General features: G+C 43.9%; 1 protein-coding gene across 4 annotated transcripts in view; it reads right to left on the reverse strand.

Moving 5' to 3' along the window:
- Window positions 1–21716, reverse strand: part of NBEAL2 (neurobeachin like 2) — a 1179347-nt gene that overhangs the window by 369064 nt on the left and 788567 nt on the right. The gene's annotated exons all lie outside the window — the stretch shown is intronic.

The raw sequence follows: 21716 nt of genomic DNA on the forward strand, positions 1-21716 counted from the left end.
CATTTTGCAGCGTCTGAACAAAATGTATTCTCCCGTCGCCTTCCTACCCACTTACCATCTTTCTTATGAATGGACCCATCATACATGACCCATTGGCAGACTAGTGGAAGAGAGTATGCTGCAAATAATAATAATGTTGAGCACGATAATCCACGATTACATCAACCTTTCTAGACCATATGGACTTGGATTCCCCTTCCTTGTCCATTCCATGTTGGTGTAGTCATCTGCTGGGTTTTCAAGAGGTTTAAGTGGACAATGTATGTATACGATTTCTAAAGCACAAACCTAGCTGGGAAGCAACTCAGCACTCTAGATCAGAAACAATTAATTCTAGTGAGGCATGAAGGGCCAAATTCTTAAACGTCCAAAAGCCAATCTCAAACATTAATTTACATTAATTTACAGATAAGCTAACAATGTGAGTACAACCCAGTCAAGTGTTTCTAATGTAAATAAAATAGTTTTTTGGTAAATATTTGCAATGTTATGCCTACCCCCAATATACACATCCACGGTTCTTTCTACCTAATTATTCCAATAAAGTATCTATGCCAGGTTACTTTAACGACAAGAGAGAAAGCAAGTGGTTCTATGGTGCGTGCCCCCCCCCCAACCCCCCATCCACCTCATCCATTTCAACTAAAGCCAATTTCAATGCGAAGCTATCTCAATGCACACCTCTAGTTAAATTTAAAACTCAGTGAATATTGGGGGGGTAAAAGGGAAGCAACTTAAAATACAAAAAGAATTCAAATAAGTAGTAAGAATGAAGAAGGCAAGATAAGAAACAAAAGCAAAGGGAAGGGAGAGGTCAGTAGGGCGGAAAATGAGTAAGGACATTTTCCAGTTTTACAATATACAAATGGGAGAATTATAACTAAAACAGAAAAATTAACACCAAAATGCAGTGAAATGGCCCAAAAAGGTTTAATGAAAATAGCTTATATTAAAATGGAGGAATTGATTTTGCTTGACGCGAGATATCTTTCATTGAAATGCCATACAGCAATATGAAGTCCCTTGCCTAACCTTGTTGGTGGATGGTGGTATTCCCATAAGGGCTAGGTACTGCCATTAGCCTGATGATGCTAGGGCCCAGGGAAGGTGAGGAAAGCGTCCCTTGACTAACCCCACAATGCCCCAGTGCGTAATGATTGGGCTCATCACATTGTCTTAAAAGGGACTTGAGCGTCTAATGTGGCAATCGAGTAGGGAAAGATTCAGCAGCAGCAATTGAAAGAGAATGACCTGAACTAGGGCTGTAAATCCAAGAGGCAGTCATCGCACAAGGCCTCAGCTTGCATAAAGTTAATATTAGGAAAGATTTTCTTTTTGTAACTTTCCCTTCATAGTTTCCTACATATCCCCATTCTTTTGCTCTGTTTTTTTATCCTGCCCTGACTTTTTGAAAGTAAGTCAACCCTTCAGCTTCAATTCCCTTGCCTTTTGCTCACTTGTTATGGGGAATGTGACACAGCGAGGGAATTAGTCTTCTTTCAAAGGGTGCGGAGGGGGCTTCCCTGTGAGGCTAGGGAGGTGAGTTTATGCCGTATTTTTATATTGCAGACTGCCTCTTACAATGCATTGCAATGGGGGATACATTTGTTTCACCCTATCTTCTTGCACATGGGACCTTTGGTTACTTTTATATGTGCCTAAAGACAAGCTGGGGGCATCAGTACAATTTTTACTGCTTTTGCATTGTTTTTGGTGTGTATATTTGTGTTTACCGCATATAGCTACTAAATGTGGATAGTGCCCTAAAATTAACGTGCCACAAGATGTTCACTTGTTCTTTGGCCATATTGTAGTTTGGCCTTGTTCCTGACTTCTTAGGTCAGGAAAGTCCTTATACGGTCATGCACTAGCTTGGGAAAGCTGCTGCTTTTGCTGGCTATTGAGCCTTTGTGTTGCCCAGGAAGGTGGCTGGGACTGTCTAGTCCCAGTCCACATCACTGGTGCCAGAAAGTCTACTACTATGGTGGATGTGAAACTAAGTGTCCCTGATTGGACAACTACTGGCTGTTTGAATGGTGCAGATCCTTACCATTGGTGAGCTTGGACTTCCTTGCAGCTCATATTTTGGCTAAGAGGATGACTTATGCAGCTAGTTCTTCACATCTACGTTGGAGCCAGGAATCACTCGAAGAAGAGCAGACCATTGATGACCCAAAGACGACTCCTTACGTGGCCCAGTATACTCTCCAGTGTCAGGCCTGGTGAAGCCTGCTCCTCTGCCTGATCTCTGAAGACCCTAAGTGGTGCTTTAGCCCCTGGATTAGTGGGAACAACTAGTCTCAATGCCTTCGAGGATCCAGCCCTTCATAGCCTTCGGAAGTGTCCCTGGACTGCCCAGTGGACTGACTAGCTATCTCGTGGGCTACCTTGCCACAACCAATGCCGTTAAGAGTCCAGAACCTGTGTCCTGAAGAGGTCTGAATCATTGGATTCTGCATTTCTTCGCCGACAGGGCTTGCATCTTGCATTTGAACCCGACCAGAAGAATCCTCAAACCTGCAACCCCGGGCACTTCTCACCTGAACAAAGGTTGGAAGATCAAGCTCCCAGCAACACCCAGATGATCCATCAAGACATCTGGGAGTCAGGGGGGCTAAGTAAGCATATGTGTGCCTGTCCCCCCCGACCTCCTGCACTCCTTAGAATACCATTGGGAACAAGTCCCTTTGTCTCCCGTCTCCCCTCCAGTCACCTTTGGTTGTCGAACTTGGGTCAGGCATCCTGCCCCTGTGTTAGCTTTCGGCCTGGAAGAAAGGAGAGAGTTTACCTACCCTTGGCTACATTGTTGTTGAACGTTTAATTTGTTTGAAAGTAATCACCACCACAAGCCCATTGCATCATTTTTAAAGAAAACTCATTCCTGTGAGAAACATTGTGCTGGACCCTGTGACTTTTGGGTACAAAGCCCTATTCATTGTAGGAGTTGGACTTCTTAAAGATATTGTACTTGTACTGCATCTATCTACAGGGTTGGAAGTTGCGGGGTGCTATTTAGCTCCTGCCTTTAGCCTAGGGGGGCTTGGTTAGCTTGAAGCCAACAGCTACCAGCAGCTACTTTTGGCTTCCCAAGGCCAACTGGTGCACAAACAGGCATATGTTGTGACATTAACTATGAGTGTTTGTAAAAAAGAATGAGAACATATCTAAATATAATGAATCAAACATAATGGGAAAAACTGAAAAGTGCGCATCACATGTGGAAGTTAAACTTGCAGTGAGCTTCATACTCACTCCTGGTTACTCCTGCCTGCTAGGTGATGCCTGACAATCAGGAGCTGGTTTTAGCTCCTGCATATCAAATCTTACTTAAAACCTGCTTTACTTACCTGCATTGTTTGGTTGAGTTATTTGAAGTATATTAAGTGAACATACTGGTGATTGTATATATTTACAGAGTATTGTATAATAGTAAGACCTGCTAGTTTTATTTTTCTGTGAGTTTTAAAGGCCTAAATAAATAACAATTTTTAGGACTGTCTAATTTGAATTGTGTGCTATCCTGCGTGAACTCGATGAGGGCCCTGTGAAAACCTGAAGGTGTCTCACTTACTAGTCCCTAGGAATTTGTCATCCAGGTGGCCAGGACATGGCCATCACTATTGGATCCAGTTCCTGGGGGTGGACCAGTGGGGGAGGATCACCTGGATGAGGGCTCTTCGGGGAGTGGAGGTGGGACCCCGACAGTCGAGACGCTCTACCCCCTTCCCTGTAACACCTTTTCCACATCCTACCCTGTAGGATACCTAGAAACTCTACCCCCCCCTTTTTCAACACAAACACTTTCCTACACTGTGACAAACAACAGACTAACACCAGAGCCGTTTACCCGACATGTCCCCACACAAGGGTCAGGCAAAGCCAGGCAACTGACAGCAACTACACACACCTGACGGCCCTTTCTCTTCCCCACAGGGATAAAAGCCAAAGCACGCTTTGTGCAAGGCCAACCACACGAGGCAGCAGCTAATGCAAACTGGAAGTTCAAACTGAGGCGGAAGGCGGCAAGACCAGAAAGGATGACCAGGAGGGAAGTGCCATTGCCATTTTCAACCCAGACCAGCAAAGCCTCCACAAAAGGAATCATTAGACTGTGATATACAGCTGGTGTGTAGCATGGCAGATGTCAACAGTACACGGGGGCCTACCGCGCTGACAGTCAGGCGGGGGGCATGCTGGCTAACGTGGTACCATCCTTGACTCCACAGACAAGACACGCCAGAGGGTTCAGCACAGCAGGTGAGTCAGAGAGAGCTTATAGTAAATGGGACTGTGTTGAGCTGGAGGTTGCAATCAGCAACATATTGTGAACGCAAGGACTAGTGAACAAAGGACTTGTGTGTGTGGTTTGAACTTTAAAGAAAGCCTAGATAAGGTCCAGATGCAGAGTGGTCCGATGCCATGTGGGCGTTCATTCGAAAGACTCTGACAGGGACCGGTTTGTTGAAACTACCAAAGCCAGAAGGTGTAATGCTCACCTGGTATCCACGGGGACTTCACTCGGCCTGTTCTGATCACTTACGACCTCGAACCCTTCCCTGGAGTCTACTCGATTGGAGACTGGGCCTTGTTTTCTTGGAAAGTGTGCTCTCAGTCCTGCTTTCAGCGCAGGGGCGCGTTGATCGATGCGGGCTCGTTGCTGCCTAGTTACTTCACTGGCAAGAGTCCGACGGTAAGTATAATGAGTCTTTTGAACAGTTCTCTAACTTCGTTCCTTTCGTTCCTTAGATGATGGCCGGCGTCCGGGGATGGCCACGTGCTGCTGAGATGAGCAGCGCTGAAGGTGAGTGAGAGCGCGATGCGTGATGCGACCCTTTCGTATTTGTATTGAACTGAGTTATTTTTCTGTATCTTTTAGGTGCCGTGACGTTTTCAGTGTGGATGCCAGTTATGAAGAAGAAATGCGGTGAGTAAGCGCGGTATGCAGCGCCTCTAGATGTTTCCACGTTAACCTGGAGTGTCTTTTCCCTCTTGCAGATGGATGAGAAGTTCCGGAGATAGAGTTCCCTCAGAGCGGCTGGGATTCAGGTAAGCGTTTGAAGCTCGTACAGTCTTTAGAAATAAGCGAAGATTTGCTGAATGCTTACTAATGCCTTTTTTCTGTTTTTTTCCCTTTTCCTTAGGAAGTGGCGTGCCGGGATGGGAATGACACCGCCCGCAGAACAGAAGGAGCGATGAATGATGGGCAGAAGCGCCGCAAGGTAAGGCTGTTCCCAACGGTGTTCTTGTTCTTGCAGGAGCTGAGCGCAGAAGAAAGATGCAGGCCTACTGGAGACCGATCCGAACACAGTGAGTGTCGCGCTGCAGGTGCAGAAAACACAAAACATGTTTCTCAGCCTGGGCGTGGCTTAAATAGTCTCTGGGTATCCCAGGTGTCTCTGGGCTGAACCACACCCAAAAGACTAGACTGCACATGCAGTTCTGGGAACCGAAATATGTGGGGGCATCCATCTTGTCCCCATCAATGCACTACAAGTCCAATCCCCAATGTTATCCTATGGGAGTGAGTGAGTCTGGTGCCACAAGTGGGTCTTTAGAGGGATGGAGACGCCCTTGAGGGCCATGTAGGTGATCGTGGCCTGGCTCCATCTTGGAGGGCTGGGGACATGAGGGGCAGGAATCATGACAGAAGGCTGTAAGAAAGCTGCAAGGGAAATGTCAAAATAGGCATACAAGGGTCTAGCAAAATCCTCTGTACAGTCGAAAGTCTTTGACCGACAAACCATTGGAAAACTAAGGGGAACGAATCCCACACAGTGAGAAAATAAGAAGAACTGTAACATTGGCAACAGTGAACCCGATGGAGGGATGCCTGCAGAATGGTGCAAAGCATGATGCCCAATGAACACTGTGTTGACTAAGAGTGAACCCGACAGCGGGATATCCACATTGGATTATTTAAAAAGACATTAAGACTTGTCGAGGAGGATACCAACAGATAAATCGAGTGGCGGAGATAAGATTGAGAGGCCCCGCCCCTGCAGCTGCTTGAATCAAGAACCTAGGGCGTCCGCACGCGCAGACCCGGAAGTGCACCAGGAAGTGCTGTTTGTGCTGAGGACCTTGCCGTTTGCCGTGAGGACTTGTCAACTTTGTCTATAAAATGACTGAGAGGGCCCGCCCCCTGCAGCAACTTGAACCAGGTGCCGGAAACATCCGCGCTGGAGCACTCGGGAAGTGCACCAGAAAGTGCTGTTTGGCTGTTTGCTGAGGGCCTGGGTGCACGGCAGCACCCTATGGAGCTAGCGGCTCCTTGGAGTGGCTTAGATACTCAACCATATTGCTGGGTGATACCATGATGGCTGATTAGGAAATCTTGTAAAATAACCTGGAAATCCTGTTAACAGGAACAATACCTTGTTTGAGCTACGTTTTCTAGAAAGTGCTGTGAAAACACCTTGAGAAAAGTAATAGACCGTCCAGAAATACTAAAACATATTCTTAGAAAAATGAAGGTTGTAACCCGGGACCATGACCGAAGCGGAAATAGGTCCGCCAAGATAATACAACAAATTCACATCCATTACCAGCCCACGAGAAAGCAAAGAACAACGTGTGCCACATCAAAGAGGCTGTGATTGAGAGACCGAAGCGGGCAACTAGTACCTGAGTACAAAAAACTATCACTAAATCGAGCTGTCTCACCACTAAGGACACCGCCGAAATGGCAAACTATTTTTCTCCGAATTATGCGATTTGAGTGTAATGAGAACTGCGAGCCCATATATTTAGAACCCGACACTCTTGATAATGAAAAAAGAAAGCAAAATCAAACCAGCTATCGAGCCTAGAAGAGAAGATTGGACAGATTCTGCATAAGCTTGATTTAACAACCGAAATTCTTCTACAAAACCCCTTGAAAGTAAAAAAAAATCTAAAAATGGCTGACTGGATCGACACAATCACAAGAGTTAGAAACCTAAAATCACCGAACTCCTTCCTGATAGTAGACAGGAAACTTGGAACCATGCCACGTTACCTGGAAAAATTCCCAGATCGTGAGATAAGAAACAGCTTTCTCAGACTACGTCTGAATTTAGCCTACACAGGACAAATATTGGCTCAAAGAAACCAGGGAGAGAAGGCAATAAAATTCTGCGAAATCTGTAAAACTTCGAACCTCCAAACCTTGAAACATCTACTGTTGGAGTGCGAAGGCACATGGGCCATAAGAGTGTCTTTTCTGAGGAGATTTGTCAGCAGAGAAGAGAGCCTAATTCAAGAAGCATTCTGGAACAGACTGATCTCCGGCCAGGAAATCATGCTCACTGCAGCGATAGTAAAAGTATCAGAGGAACTTACTATTCTAACAAAGTATCAAAAGATGACACAGCCTACTGAGCTTCCTGGCCGACACTCACTGGCCTCTCAGTATTCTAGTTATTCCCTGGTTTCCGAGAACCGTTTGTAATTTTATCTAAGGAAATGCACTATTCTTTTGTAAAGGTTATTTTTTAAAACCAAAAACAAATAAATAAAAAAAAAACAAAAAAAAAAAACAGAATTGAGAATGTCACATAAGTTAATGCAAATACAAATGCTACTGAAATTAATGATTATGAAGCAGTAGTGCTATGAATGATATTATAAATGAGCTTGGTGAAACCTTACCAAGCATAACAACAATACTCTTTGAAAAAATGTTAGTCACTAGTCTCCCATATACTATGCATGATAGTAAAACTCCAAATCATGTTGCCAATAAGATACCTTCCACAAATGTGTCAGAACTATCAAATGGAGTTAAAATTGTGTTAAAGGAAAATAATCTACTTAGCAATAGATCTAGTGATGAGACCCCTATCGGGACAGACATGGTAAGAGAAAATCATTAGATATGTGATTCATCTGCACATGGAGATAATCCTATTTTTAAGCTAGTAGAACCAGTGCAAAACAGTGACCCAATGATAAAAAAAAGAAATACTGAATGTGGATTAGCAGCTACCCCCAAATCTCCCTTCCCAATTGGCGCACCAACACATTCTGAACACTATAGTGGCGATAAAGAAAAGGAAAACTGAAACAAGACTACTGCTAATATGCCCACTATTAGTGAAAGCAATGGTGCAGAAAAACGGAATGACACACAAGCAAACATTTATCATTTGTTCCACTAAGCATCATTTGAAAGAGTGAGATAGGTTTCAGCAGTTTTTACTACAGCATTGGCGAACCAAGGACTGATGAAAGCTTTTCATCAGACACATTTTTCTGTTCTGTATTTTTCCAGTGTAGTGCCACTGGGTCACTTGGGTTCATCATTAATCACACAAGGAAAGCTACAAGCTATCATACGAAAGTAAAGTAAATCAGCGGTGCCCGCTCATATTCTTTGTTTTTACACAAGCAAACATGTACACACCACCACAGATGAGAGAAGTAAAACTAATACGATCCATAAGACTAACCTACATGATGTGAAATATGATATCTATTAGGATGGAGAGTGTAAGTTAAATGTGGACTAAAACTTTAGAAAGTAAAGTGGAAGCAGAGAGGAATTAGGAAAATGATCCTGGTGATAAATCTAACCTTAGCACCTCAAGTATCACCTCACTAGACATATTTGAGATGCTTGAAAAAGTGCTTACATCACTCCTAAAAAATAGTGAAAGCATGCAAAGAAAACTTAATGTGCAGTCGCCATTATTACATAAAAGCATCCACAGAGGTAGAAAAACTTTTAAGGAAAGCAGTATGAATACTGATGATCACTTAGAAAAGATTTTCACACTAACTGCTGAAATTGGAATACAAGTAAGTGAAAGCAATGAGATGTAAATTACACTATGCAGTAACAGTCAACAAATAAATACAGACTCTAGAAAACATGCAGTCTCTACATACTGCACAACACAAGAGATCAGAAACACAAAAGGAAACTCCAATAAGTGATCACTGAAGCAAAATACAAAACAGCTTGTTTCTCAAGCAATAATATATGGACCTTCTTGAAAAAATAAGAGCCATAATGGGTGCATTTCTGACGCTAACATGCATGAAATAGTTATGATCGAGACTAATGGTGGAACACCAGTAACATGTAGTAACACCATACAAAACCAAATAAGCTGCATCTAAACATAATAACGAACAACCAAAAATTGTGCTTATTCACCAGCCTGAAAACACTGTTAAGAGTGGGCCAGGCACAACTTTAAATCCTATTAATGAGATCAGAAATGATCGGATAGAAACAAATGACATAATTGAGCTACCAAATGACGAAGGACTAAGCACTAACCAAAACAACCCTAAAGCGAAAACAAAAATCAGGAAACATAAAAAGAAGGGGTGTGTGAGTGTATGTGACTGCGTACTAGAGGCAGTACACACCATATTTGAAGAGGATACTGAGGAAATTACATATGTACTAGATCATAACAATCCTCCACCAGAACATGATAAAGAAAAAGGAACCTGCTCTAAAATAGTTGTAACAATTAAAGAAATAGTAATGCCCACACCCCAAGATGACACAAGAAATAAGTCAAATGATGTACACATCGTGAACAGTAGTAAACTGACTGGCTTGAAACATACAGAAGTAATGCTAGATGCACTACATATCAAAGCAGTAGTTGGAATTGATCAACACCCTCCACTCAATCGTGGGACAATACTAAAAATCTTTCACAACATTGTTCCCCTAAGAGTCATAAAAAATTACACAATCATAGTGGATCAATTAGAGCATCCACATAATGTAACTTCGAACATCTGGTGTAAAAATAAATCTACCGTAGACTACATCCTAAAACATGAAAATTAACTTTTCAGATTAGGGTACATTTGTTTAGAGCTACAAATGAAACTAACAAAATATGACAATAGTGAAAAGACTGAGAATAGAAAAACGAAAGATTAGTGCATCTGAGTGGAAGGTACCCAACAAACCGAACTAAATAGGCTCGAAGCAGCGAGAGACACCGACAACATTTGGCTGAGGATAAGATAGATAAAAACATACATGAAATGTGGGGTTATGAGAGCTACTGGCAATGGCTACCAATGGCCTTTAAGGCTCAATTCACCAAATCACATCGATGACACCGATGTAACATGTTCAGGGAACACTAGGGGACATGCACACTATGAATCAAATGAGGGCCTCCTGGAATACATTCATCTATTCACCATAGTCGCTTTCCAGGAGACCTGGATGACTGAGACAAGTAATATTGACGAGAGGAGCACTCTTCAGGCGAAGGCTATGGAAGGTCCTCTGGGCAGACTTAAGGGTGGTCTGATGATCTCAGTATGACATCTGTGGTCACTAAATGACACCCCCTGTTCTACGCCCATGGTCCAAGCAGTCACCGTAAACTGCAAACCCCCCTGGAACAATCTGCTATTGATAAACATATGATCCACCTAGAGTCATCTCCAATAAAGAAAATATAGCCATAGATAAAAGAATACTAAATGATGTAAATGTGGAATGTCTATTATGATCATGGGTGACTTGAACTCTAGAATAGGGCCCAAATTCAATTGGCACGATGAAGCAATAGAGTCAGGAGCTTATCTACATGCTGATTCCAACAGGCAAGGAAACGCTGCATGTCCTATTCCAGATGTTTAACCGAACAATGATAAATGGGCACAGTGCAGGCGATGCAACTACGGCATCAACGCGAATTAGCGGTAAAGGTTGTTCCACACGATTACATTTTTGTCAATCAAGTAGCTAAAGGGCATGTTATTGATATGGCTGTAGAAACAAGAGACAAGAGTGACCACCTGCCACTATGTGTTCAAATTGCCAACATGATAGCCACTAACCAACATGAGCTCAACAGTGACATCTATCTAATGGAGCTAATTGCATGAGATGGAATCCCACAAATCTAGAAAAAGCTAATGCCATAGCTGAGCTTGAACTCTCCAAATAAGTGAGTCAATGTGGAAGATGTGATCCTTATCAGGCCACCTCTAACCTCCTTAATTTCAGTAAGCCGACGAAATTAATCAAAGATGCCACTGCCACAAAAAGAAAGTACAAGAGCGTAAGAAAGAAACAATTTTGAACACGGTAACAAGTATCCTTATGATCGTGATAGCCAACTAGCAAAAATAAAACTGAGACATGATATCAACAAAATAATGAAAAGTAATAATATCAGTGCCATAAATGAAGCACAAAGTAGTATAAAAATGTTAATTTACAAAATGGATACGTCAACATAAGCACAAAAGCCAGAATCAGCTATGGATATGATTAGCAAACCTAGCAAAAAGTAATAACCATGGAAACGGGATCTAGTAAATGGCACAAAAAAAGGAGTTGCCAGTAAATACTGTAAATGAAGGAAGTTTGGAAAAACATGTAGGCCTTACATTAGGCCTCAATGAACAGAGAGATGAGAAACATGACCATACCACAGCAATGTGGATTTGCAAAGCTAATGTGAGCGACATAATTAAGATAATAGGAAGCCTATCATCTTATAGAGCTGCTGGTCCTGATGGCACCTGTAATGGCTTAATTAAATTAGACGAGTTAGACCTTCTTGAAAATGGTCTCTCGTTTGTTCCATCAGCAGACCATGACCCGTTCCAGACTCGAATAGAAGTGGCACAACTAATCAGAAAAATACGCTTGAAACAGTATTTTGGCTCAATGACCACGACGTCAAGAGAAAAAAGTGCGACCAATCTCAAGGGCAAGTCCACCTTTTATCCCCCACTCAATGGGATCTTCCCTGAGTCAAATACTTTTGAAAAGGCACTGCTGAAACAATTAGAGAAACTAGAAGCTGAACTAGTGCCTGGCTATAAGAACTTCTCAAACAAAAACAAGCTAGCACTACAATCTCTAGCATCCAATGAACTTCTAACCATCAAACCAGCGGACAAGGGCAGGGCAACCGTCATAATGGACACTGTAGCCTATGACCAGATGGTACAGAATCTCCTACAGGATCACTCAAGCTATAAACAACTAGGGGTTGACCCTACAGAGGCAATTAGACAGCTAATATTACCAATTTTGGAAGAACCAAGTGCCGAAGAAGTGATCAGCAACAGAGAATATGACTTCCTCAACCCAAGATCTCCAAAAAAAATGGCGCACTTCCCAAAGTGCACAAAGGAATTTCTCCACCACCTGGGAGACCCATAGTCTCCGGGATTGGCTCCATTTTGGAACCATTGTCACAGTTTGTGGATTTTTTCTTGAAACCTGAAGTAACCAAAATGAGGTCATACCTGAAGGACACGACAGCAGACATCAAATTGCTTCAAGATCGACCATTTAACCCAACCAACAATCTCCTTGTTACACTGGACATTGAATCATTATACACCAGAATCCTACAGATGGCAACTCTTAGAGTCATAGAGAAGATTCTACAAGAAAGGGAACCACCACTCCCGATCCCGGTAACCTTCGTGATGCAATTAGCAGAGATTGCACTAACTAAAAATGTCTTCATCTACAATAACATCTACTATGAACAAATATCAGGAACGGCGATGGGAGCCACCTTCGCCCCAAGTCTTGCCAACCTTTACGTTGCAAACTTTGAGGAAGAAAAGATCTATCACCTCAATAATCCCTGGCTGAACAAAATAGAACTCTGGTCAAGGTATATTGACGACGTACTACTCATCTTCATAGGCAACGAAACAGACCTTGTCTCCTTTATGGAATGGCTCAACATGCAAAACCCCTTCCTCAGATTTTCTGAAACGCATAGCACTGTCTCAGTACATTTCCTGGATCTGACCTTAAAGATAAACAACGGAAGCATCACAAGCACCGTCTATAACAAACCTACAGACAGGAATTTGCTACTCACCTACAAAAGCTACCATCTGCCGAGCCTCAGAAAGAACATACCCTTTGGCCAGTTCCTTCGATACCGCCGAAACTGTACACAAGTTACCGACTACAATCGTCAGTCAACGGCCCTGACTACAAAATTAAGGAACATGGGCTACCCAAAACACCTGGTAAAACAAGCTAGAAAAAGAGCTATGAAACAACTCTGGAACACCATGCAAAGGAAAACGCATCTGCTGAGCAAATCAGAACCGTGCTAAGCTTCTCACCCCTTACCAATAAAATCAAGAAGGAGGTCCTGGGACTCTGGCCCATCCTCAATGTCGGCTCCCAAGGGCTAGGCACTCCTAGATTTGCCATCAAAAGACGGAAGAACCTGAGGGATTCCCTTGTCCATTCATACAAGGACACAACACCCAGAGCCAACACTCTCTGGGGCACATCTCAAGCAACAGGCCACACACCTTGTGGATCATGTAGTGCATGCTCTAGCACTAAAAGATCAACCAGCATTGAGATTGGCTGGCATTTTCCCCGGACACAAAAGAACCTTCCAAACTAACAGCTGCAATGTAATTTACATCATAACATGCCCTTGTACTAAGCGCTATGTAGGAATGACAACGAGACCCATCAGAATACGGCTTGCAGAACATCGATCGTGCATACGAACTAAAAAAGTTAACTGCACCTATGGTGGAACATTTGCTTGAATACCAACACAACTCGGCGGACTTCACCTGGTCCATCATCGAGAAGATGGCAATACCCACTAGGGGCGGCAATATCCATGACCACCTCTATAGAAGAGAACAACTTTGGATCTTCCGTATTAAAACCGATAGGATTGGACACAATGAACCAACCAGTTGGCAAACATTTGCCACAATGTGAACAACAACATAACCAGTTGGCCAACTGGATTACTGTGGCATTTAGCTACTTGGACTCGATCCTGTAGGAAAAACCCATCCTTTGTGTGTGTGTGTGTGTGTGTGTTTGTTGGTCTTTTTGTATGTGTTTTCTGTTGGGTGTATTTTGCCACTGGTAACTCTGGCAGTACCACTTCGAGCATACGGTAAATAGATAGACTGTGAGATTTCCAGTCTCAGTTACATGCGTGCTCTACTATCTGCACATTGTACATACATGCAGTCTGTTACTTGCATGAAAGCGCACTGACCTGGCGCGCATTTGTTCTCCCATCAGAACTCGGGTGTGCCAATATGGACAAACCGTCAATCATCTGTCATGATGACCCATATGTAGAATGCAAAGACGGGCCTTTCATCCCGGTGCCTCCGTGTTTAGACCACACGGCATGTGCATCACTGGCTTTAGAATCACCCACAATAATCTCTAATCTTCATTTCTCATCCATACAACTTTGTCACTGCTGGCACTCAACAGGCAGACAGTGGCTCCCTTTGTTGTAATCAGATGCAGAGCCTGACCCCAAGATGGCCGCCCGAGGACACTCCCGGGTGGCTATGTTGGAGAGCGCGCGTACTCCGTGCAGTGGCGTCATGACAACCATAAACAAAGAGGTCTGGCGAGCCGCTGCGTAGAGAATCCATTGTGCGCGGCCTCCAGACCTCTTCTCGGACGAAAGCAGCAGGTAAACCCCTGCTTCACAGAGCTATTACGATACGCTCCTAGACTCTTCCCTGCACAGCGGGCACACACGGCATGTGCCCGGCCTCGGGAGACAAATAATAGACGGGACCGAGCGTTCGGAACCCATCTGTTGTGGGATACTTGCCATGGGAAGTGGTACGCCTCCGTGCAGCCACCCGCACAGCAAAGCTTGTGCAATTTTTGGTTAATCAATAAGTTTGAAATGAGTGAACACGATGCCAGTATACATTGTGTTATTACTTACATATGCAAACGTATGCACTCCAACCCGTTATTCATAACTGTTTTGGCCCCTAGGTCTCAGGCTGCCTCACCCTTCCGTGCACAGAACTACTAACTACATGGAAAGGGTAAGACTCCCCTTCCATTCTTGTACTGTAAATTGTGCAGTGTGTATAAGATGAACTATATATAAGACCATTAAGGTGGACATTAATTTATTAAGTAATCTGCCCCCCCCCTTTTTTTTCTCCCCCATCCCTCCTGTCACCCCTACAGGGAGAGGACTTTGAATAATGCAGACAACGCTGCCATTGTAAACTAGGAGGCACCCATTTTGATGCCCCCTTAAGCCCTGAGGAATGTGGTCTAACTACTTCATACCACAGAAATCAGTCGGCTATCGGGAGACCTGACCTAGTGCTCAAGAAAAAAGCACAGGCAGGGTCTTCCTCACTAGGACCCTGGATAACAAACATTAAGGGTCCTACAAGATTCTTCAATGCTCAGATGCAAAAGAGGAACCCACTGGAGAATATAATGTACACTCTCCAGTCTTTTAAGAAACATACTTGCACCTGCCTGACGGAGAAAGCTCATTAAAGTTTATAGAATTTCATCCGGACAGTAGCAGACACATTGACAGCCCGGAACGGCCTAATATGTGTTTTTAGCACGATAGAGTGCACCAACTTGCAATCGTAAATCCAGCATAAGATATGTACCCATCCTAATCCACCCTAACAAAGAAACTGAGTTCCTGAGTGTGATCTTAATTAAATTATCACCAGAGTTGTGGGAAACCGCACTTCATACATTATTTCAATATATTGGCCAATTGGGACAGATGCCAAATACCTGAAAAGAGAGCACTATCCTACCGATATACAAAAAAGGGAACTGGAAAGATTCCATGAATTATAGGATGCTAGCCATGCTTGCTGGATATACCAGCAAAAATCTTTGCTAAAGTACTCCTTATGGATTTAAATCAATGGATTTCTAATAACCAAATAGTCCCTCTAACAGACAGGCTTCAAAATGAAAGCATCGACCATTCATAATCTTCTCATACAAGTTTTCTTTATTGAATATGCATGGGAAAGACGCCAACTCCCAGTATATGGAGCCTTCATTGACTTCAGTGCTGCCTTTGATACAGTCATGCGTAATAGAATGTGGAATAAACCCAAAGCCTGGAACATACCGGATGGCCTGTTGTCCACGATTAGGCTTCTTTATCAAAATACCACGGTCCGAGTAAGACTAGATGGGGAAGGCAGAATCACTGAACAAATATCCACTGCTTGTGGTGTTAAGCAGGGATGCATTCTTGCATCCACGTTCTTTAACCTCTTCCTTGCAGATTTTGCAACTACCTTAAGCAAGACAGAAACATGTCCCATAAAATTGGGCAATCTAAATTTCAGTTGGCTAGGCTACGCAGATCTTTTGTTAGTTGACTACACACCAATGGGACTACAAATCAAACTAGATGCATTAGGCCAATATGCGAAAGAAAATGGTCTAAGAATGAACATGAATAAGACAAAGATAGTCGCATTTAGGGGAAAAATTAAAAGTAACAAATCCAATCGCATGAGATTAACCATCGACCAAGCTCATGTAGAAAGTGTTGAATGTTACAAATACCTGGGTGTGCATATTGATAAAAAAACTAAGTTGGAACACCCAATGGGATGAAGTAAGACCAAAAGCCTGAAAATCACCTATGTATTCAGTAATTTCAATGGTAACCAAGGTGGATGTTCAATTAAGACCATAACGATGCTCTACACCGCGAAGATCCTCCCGTGTATGCTATACGGAGTAGAAGTATGGAGTCGTGTGTATAAATGCTTTGGGAAAGCTTGAGGCAAAAATACTAAGACTGCTGCTACGCATACCAAAAAGGCTTCAGATGGAATATATACTCCTGGAATTCAACCTAATGAGCATTAAAGTAATCATAGAGCTGAGAATAACCATGAGTTATGAAAATCTAACAACCTTGAATAATGGAAAAATTAGTAATCATGATTTTGGTGTACTTGGCAACATGTATCGTACACATTGGAGTTGGACGAGAGGGTTTGAAACAGTGAATGTCACATGTACCAACATGAGTCCAAAGAGATGGGATAATAAGAAATTAACATGGTTAGCGAAGGAAGAACACTATCTGGAAAACAATATTACACCCAAGTACATCTTTGCTTACCCTAACAGCAAATCAATACGCCAATACCTGCTATTTACATTTAACGCCACTGAAGTATTGGAAATCAGAGGAGCAAAATTGGGAAAAGCGCGGAAGGATATGTTATGTCGATTATGCAGTGATCTGGTTCTTGAGACGATCAAACATCCCAAGCAAGGAGGATAGCTCAGCGGCAACGTGCTCGCCTTGGAAACAAGACGACACGAAGCAACACAGGTTCGATCCACGGGTCTGCGCTTAGAAACCTATGGGTATTAAGCATGTTATAAATACGCAACTAAGAGACATATTTCTGTAACAGCGCCTTGATGCCACAGGGCTGTGTGAGCAATTTAAAAATGCAAATAAATATCATGTGCCAATGTCACAGTTTCAATCCCCTAAGAAATAAGCACATGAAAGCATACAATAACAAATTTAACTGCGAGGATGTTTTGAATATGTGGAACTCTTTGTTGGAGGGCAATGACATCAATCTGATATACCACATGATGAGGTTTTATGAAATTTGTGTGGAGGTGCTATGGACTCTCTAAGAAGGAGTGTTTTAAATATATATATATATATGCTTTTCATGTTTTAAACGCATTGATGATGCACGACCTTGTATTTTTTAGCTTTTAACGTTTTCGTTGTTTTATATGTTTTTGTGATATGCAAAACCATTAAGTGGTTATATGTATATTACATAAATACATTAAGACTTGTGAAAGCGAAAGGTGAAAATATCTTTGAATACAAGCCATAGTGAACCTGACAGAGGGAGGCTAAGATTAAAGAGGGGTCTGAGCCCGGAAGAGGGGGGACCCAAGGGTGAAGACTCGTCACCCAAATGCAACCAGAAAAGAACTTTTGTTTATTATTTTGAACTTACCAGGCCCTTCGAAGCAAAATACTGAACCCCTGAAGGTCCTGATACCACTAGCCACTTTTTTTGGGATCTGAGCCCAGAAGAGGGGGATCCAGGGGTGAAACGTCATCACCCAACATACCTAAGAAAAGGGAACTTTTTTGTTTGTTATTTTGGCCACATCAGTTCCTTGGAGGCAAGAGACTGTTTTCTAGACAAGAGACTTAACCACCGGAGGCCCCGATACCTGAGAATGGAACTGTAGTCTTGTGCTGGGAAAGCTCAAGCGTGTGCTGTGCTCCGGAGTCTCACCTTGTCCTGTGCTCAAAACGTGGTGAAGGGAGACCCCCGGTCTACCACAGCCTGCCTTATTTATGAAAAACTTCTTACTTTCTTGTGAGCCCTATCCCACACTCTTTTTGTATTTAGTTTTAAGGATTGGCAATATATCTTTTTTTTAATAGGCCCTTTTTATTTGACAGGTCCACTAGGACTGCCTCATTATTCTTTGCTGGTCGTAGCTTGCTCTGATCTTAGATTTAGGTTTAGATTAGGCGTTTTTCCGACCTACCTATACCTTGAACTGTGATCACTTGTGTCAGCCTATTCTTTATATCATGTCGTCCTTACAGCCCCTAGTCCCACTCAATCTCCTGAGTCTAAGCCATGAGTGCTCATCCATGCACTTTCATTGGGTATTGGCTAACCTCTCAGAGCTTCCAGTTCATCAGAACTAGGGTGGACTCCTAAAATCTGTCCACAATGATTCTAGAAATCCATCTGAACAGTTACCATACAGACAAAGGGGGGTCTGGGAATCTCTCTACCAGCACGAACACAGTCCAATGACCTGTTCTTGGGTGAATAACCCCTGGGAGAGACTCTACCAAGTCTTTAGCTCACTGTCCTTTTCACAGAGAAGAAATTTCCCCGCATATCAGCCTTTGTCCTGCCCAGGGGCAGTCCAGCGCCGAAATGCTAGGCAATTCTCCTCTGAACAAGAGTACCATCAGTAACCCCATACACGTGTTTCAGCCTTGTTGGGCATCATCAGTGAGGTGAAACTGTTGCCTCTCTAAGAACAGTGAGCAAGGGGTCCACGTCTGGATTGCCCTGTTAACTTAGGGTGAAACCCAAAGTTAATGTATGCAAACAAAGGGGGGTCTGGGAATCTCTCTACCAGCACGAACACAGCCCAATGACCTGTTCTTGGGTGAATAACCCCTGGGAGAGACTCTACCAAGTCTTTAGCTCACTGTCCTTTTCACAGAGAAGAAATTTCCCCGCATATCAGCCTTTGTCCTGCCCAGGGGCAGTCCAGCGCCGAAATGCTAGGCAATTCTCCTCTGAACAAGAGTACCATCAGTAACCCCATACACGTGTTTCAGCCTTGTTGGGCATCATCAGTGAGGTGAAACTGTTGCCTCTCTAAGAACAGTGAGCAAGGGGTCCACGTCTGGATTGCCCTGTTAACTTAGGGTGAAACACGTGTATGGGGTTACTGATGGTACTCTTGAAAAGGACAGTGAGCTAAAGACTTGGTAGAGTCTCTCCCAGGGGTTATTCACCTAAGAACAGGTCATTGGGCTGTGTTCGTGCTGGTAGAGAGATTCCCAGACCCCCCTTTGTTTGCATACATTAACTTTGGGTTTCACCCTAAGTTAACAGGGCAATCCAGACGTGGACCCGTTGCTCACTGTTCTTAGAGAGGCAACAGTTTCACCTCACTGATGATGCCCAACAAGGCTGAAACACGTGTATGGGGTTACTGATGGTACTCTTGTTCAGAGGAGAATTGCCTAGCATTTCGGCGCTGGACTGCCCCTGGGCAGGACAAAGGCTGATATGCGGGGAAATTTCTTCTCTGTGAAAAGGACAGTGAGCTAAAGACTTGGTAGAGTCTCTCCCAGGGGTTATTCACCTAAGAACAGGTCATTGGGCTGTGTTCGTGCTGGTAGAGAGATTCCCAGACCCCCCTTTGTTTGCATACATTAACTTTGGATTTCACCCTAAGTTAACAGGGCAATCCAGACGTGGACCCCTTGCTCACTGTTCTTAGAGAGGCAACAGTTTCACCTCACTGATGATGCCCAACAAGGCTGAAACACGTGTATGGGGTTACTGATGGTACTCTTGTTCAGAGGAGAATTGCCTAGCATTTCGGCGCTGGACTGCCCCTGGGCAGGACAAAGGCTGATATGCGGGGAAATTTCTTCTCTGTGAAAAGGACAGTGAGCTAAAGACTTGGTAGAGTCTCTCCCAGGGGTTATTCACCTAAGAACAGGTCATTGGGCTGTGTTCGTGCTGGTAGAGAGATTCCCAGACCCCCCTTTGTTTGCATACATTAACTTTGGGTTTCACCCTAAGTTAACAGGGCAATCCAGACGTGGACCCCTTGCTCACTGTTCTTAGAGAGGCAACAGTTTCACCTCACTGATGATGCCCAACAAGGCTGAAACACGTGTATGGGGTTACTGATGGTACTCTTGTTCAGAGGAGAATTGCCTAGCATTTCGGCGCTGGACTGCCCCTGGGCAGGACAAAGGCTGATATGCGGGGAAATTTCTTCTCTGTGAAAAGGACAGTGAGCTAAAGACTTGGTAGAGTCTCTCCCAGGGGTTATTCACCTAAGAACAGGTCATTGGGCTGTGTTCGTGCTGGTAGAGAGATTCCCAGACCCCCCTTTGTTTGCATACATTAACTTTGGGTTTCACCCTAAGTTAACAGGGCAATCCAGACGTGGACCCCTTGCTCACTGTTCTTAGAGAGGCAACAGTTTCACCTCACTGATGATGCCCAACAAGGCTGAAACACGTGTATGGGGTTACTGATGGTACTCTTGTTCAGAGGAGAATTGCCTAGCATTTCGGCGCTGGACTGCCCCTGGGCAGGACAAAGGCTGATATGCGGGGAAATTTCTTCTCTGTGAAAAGGACAGTGAGCTAAAGACTTGGTAGAGTCTCTCCCAGGGGTTATTCACCTAAGAACAGGTCATTGGGCTGTGTTCGTGCTGGTAGAGAGATTCCCAGACCCCCCTTTGTTTGCATACATTAACTTTGGGTTTCACCCTAAGTTAACAGGGCAATCCAGACGTGGACCCCTTGCTCACTGTTCTTAGAGAGGCAACAGTTTCACCTCACTGATGATGCCCAACAAGGCTGAAACACGTGTATGGGGTTACTGATGGTACTCTTGTTCAGAGGAGAATTGCCTAGCATTTCGGCGCTGGACTGCCCCTGGGCAGGACAAAGGCTGATATGCGGGGAAATTTCTTCTCTGTGAAAAGGACAGTGAGCTAAAGACTTGGTAGAGTCTCTCCCAGGGGTTATTCACCTAAGAACAGGTCATTGGGCTGTGTTCGTGCTGGTAGAGAGATTCCCAGACCCCCCTTTATTTGCATACATTAACTTTGGGTTTCACCCTAAGTTAACAGGGCAATCCAGACGTGGACCCCTTGCTCACTGTTCTTAGAGAGGCAACAGTTTCACCTCACTGATGATGCCCAACAAGGCTGAAACACGTGTATGGGGTTACTGATGGTACTCTTGTTCAGAGGAGAATTGCCTAGCATTTCGGCGCTGGACTGCCCCTGGGCAGGACAAAGGCTGATATGCGGGGAAATTTCTTCTCTGTGAAAAGGACAGTGAGCTAAAGACTTGGTAGAGTCTCTCCCAGGGGTTATTCACCCAAGAACAGGTCATTGGGCTGTGTTCGTGCTGGTAGAGAGATTCCCAGACCCCCCCTTTGTTTGCAGTTACCATACAGGATAAGGGAGTCCACCAGGACAGGTTCAGGGTGTGTCCACTGAGAGAGGAACACCCAAAGGAAGGTAATAACCAGCCCAAAGTCCACCACCCAATCACTACACCAGCAGGCAGAAGATATACACCAGCATTTCCTCATCCCAGAGAGAAGCTGAAAGGCAGGGCCAAGGGCTGGCAGGCAGAGAGGGGTTGCCAAGTGCAGGGAGGAGCCAATCC

The sequence above is a fragment of the Ambystoma mexicanum genome, chromosome 2p, assembly GCF_040938575.1.
Source record: "Ambystoma mexicanum isolate Mex_15411 chromosome 2p, UKY_AmexF1_1, whole genome shotgun sequence".
Lineage (NCBI taxonomy): Eukaryota > Metazoa > Chordata > Amphibia > Caudata > Ambystomatidae > Ambystoma > Ambystoma mexicanum.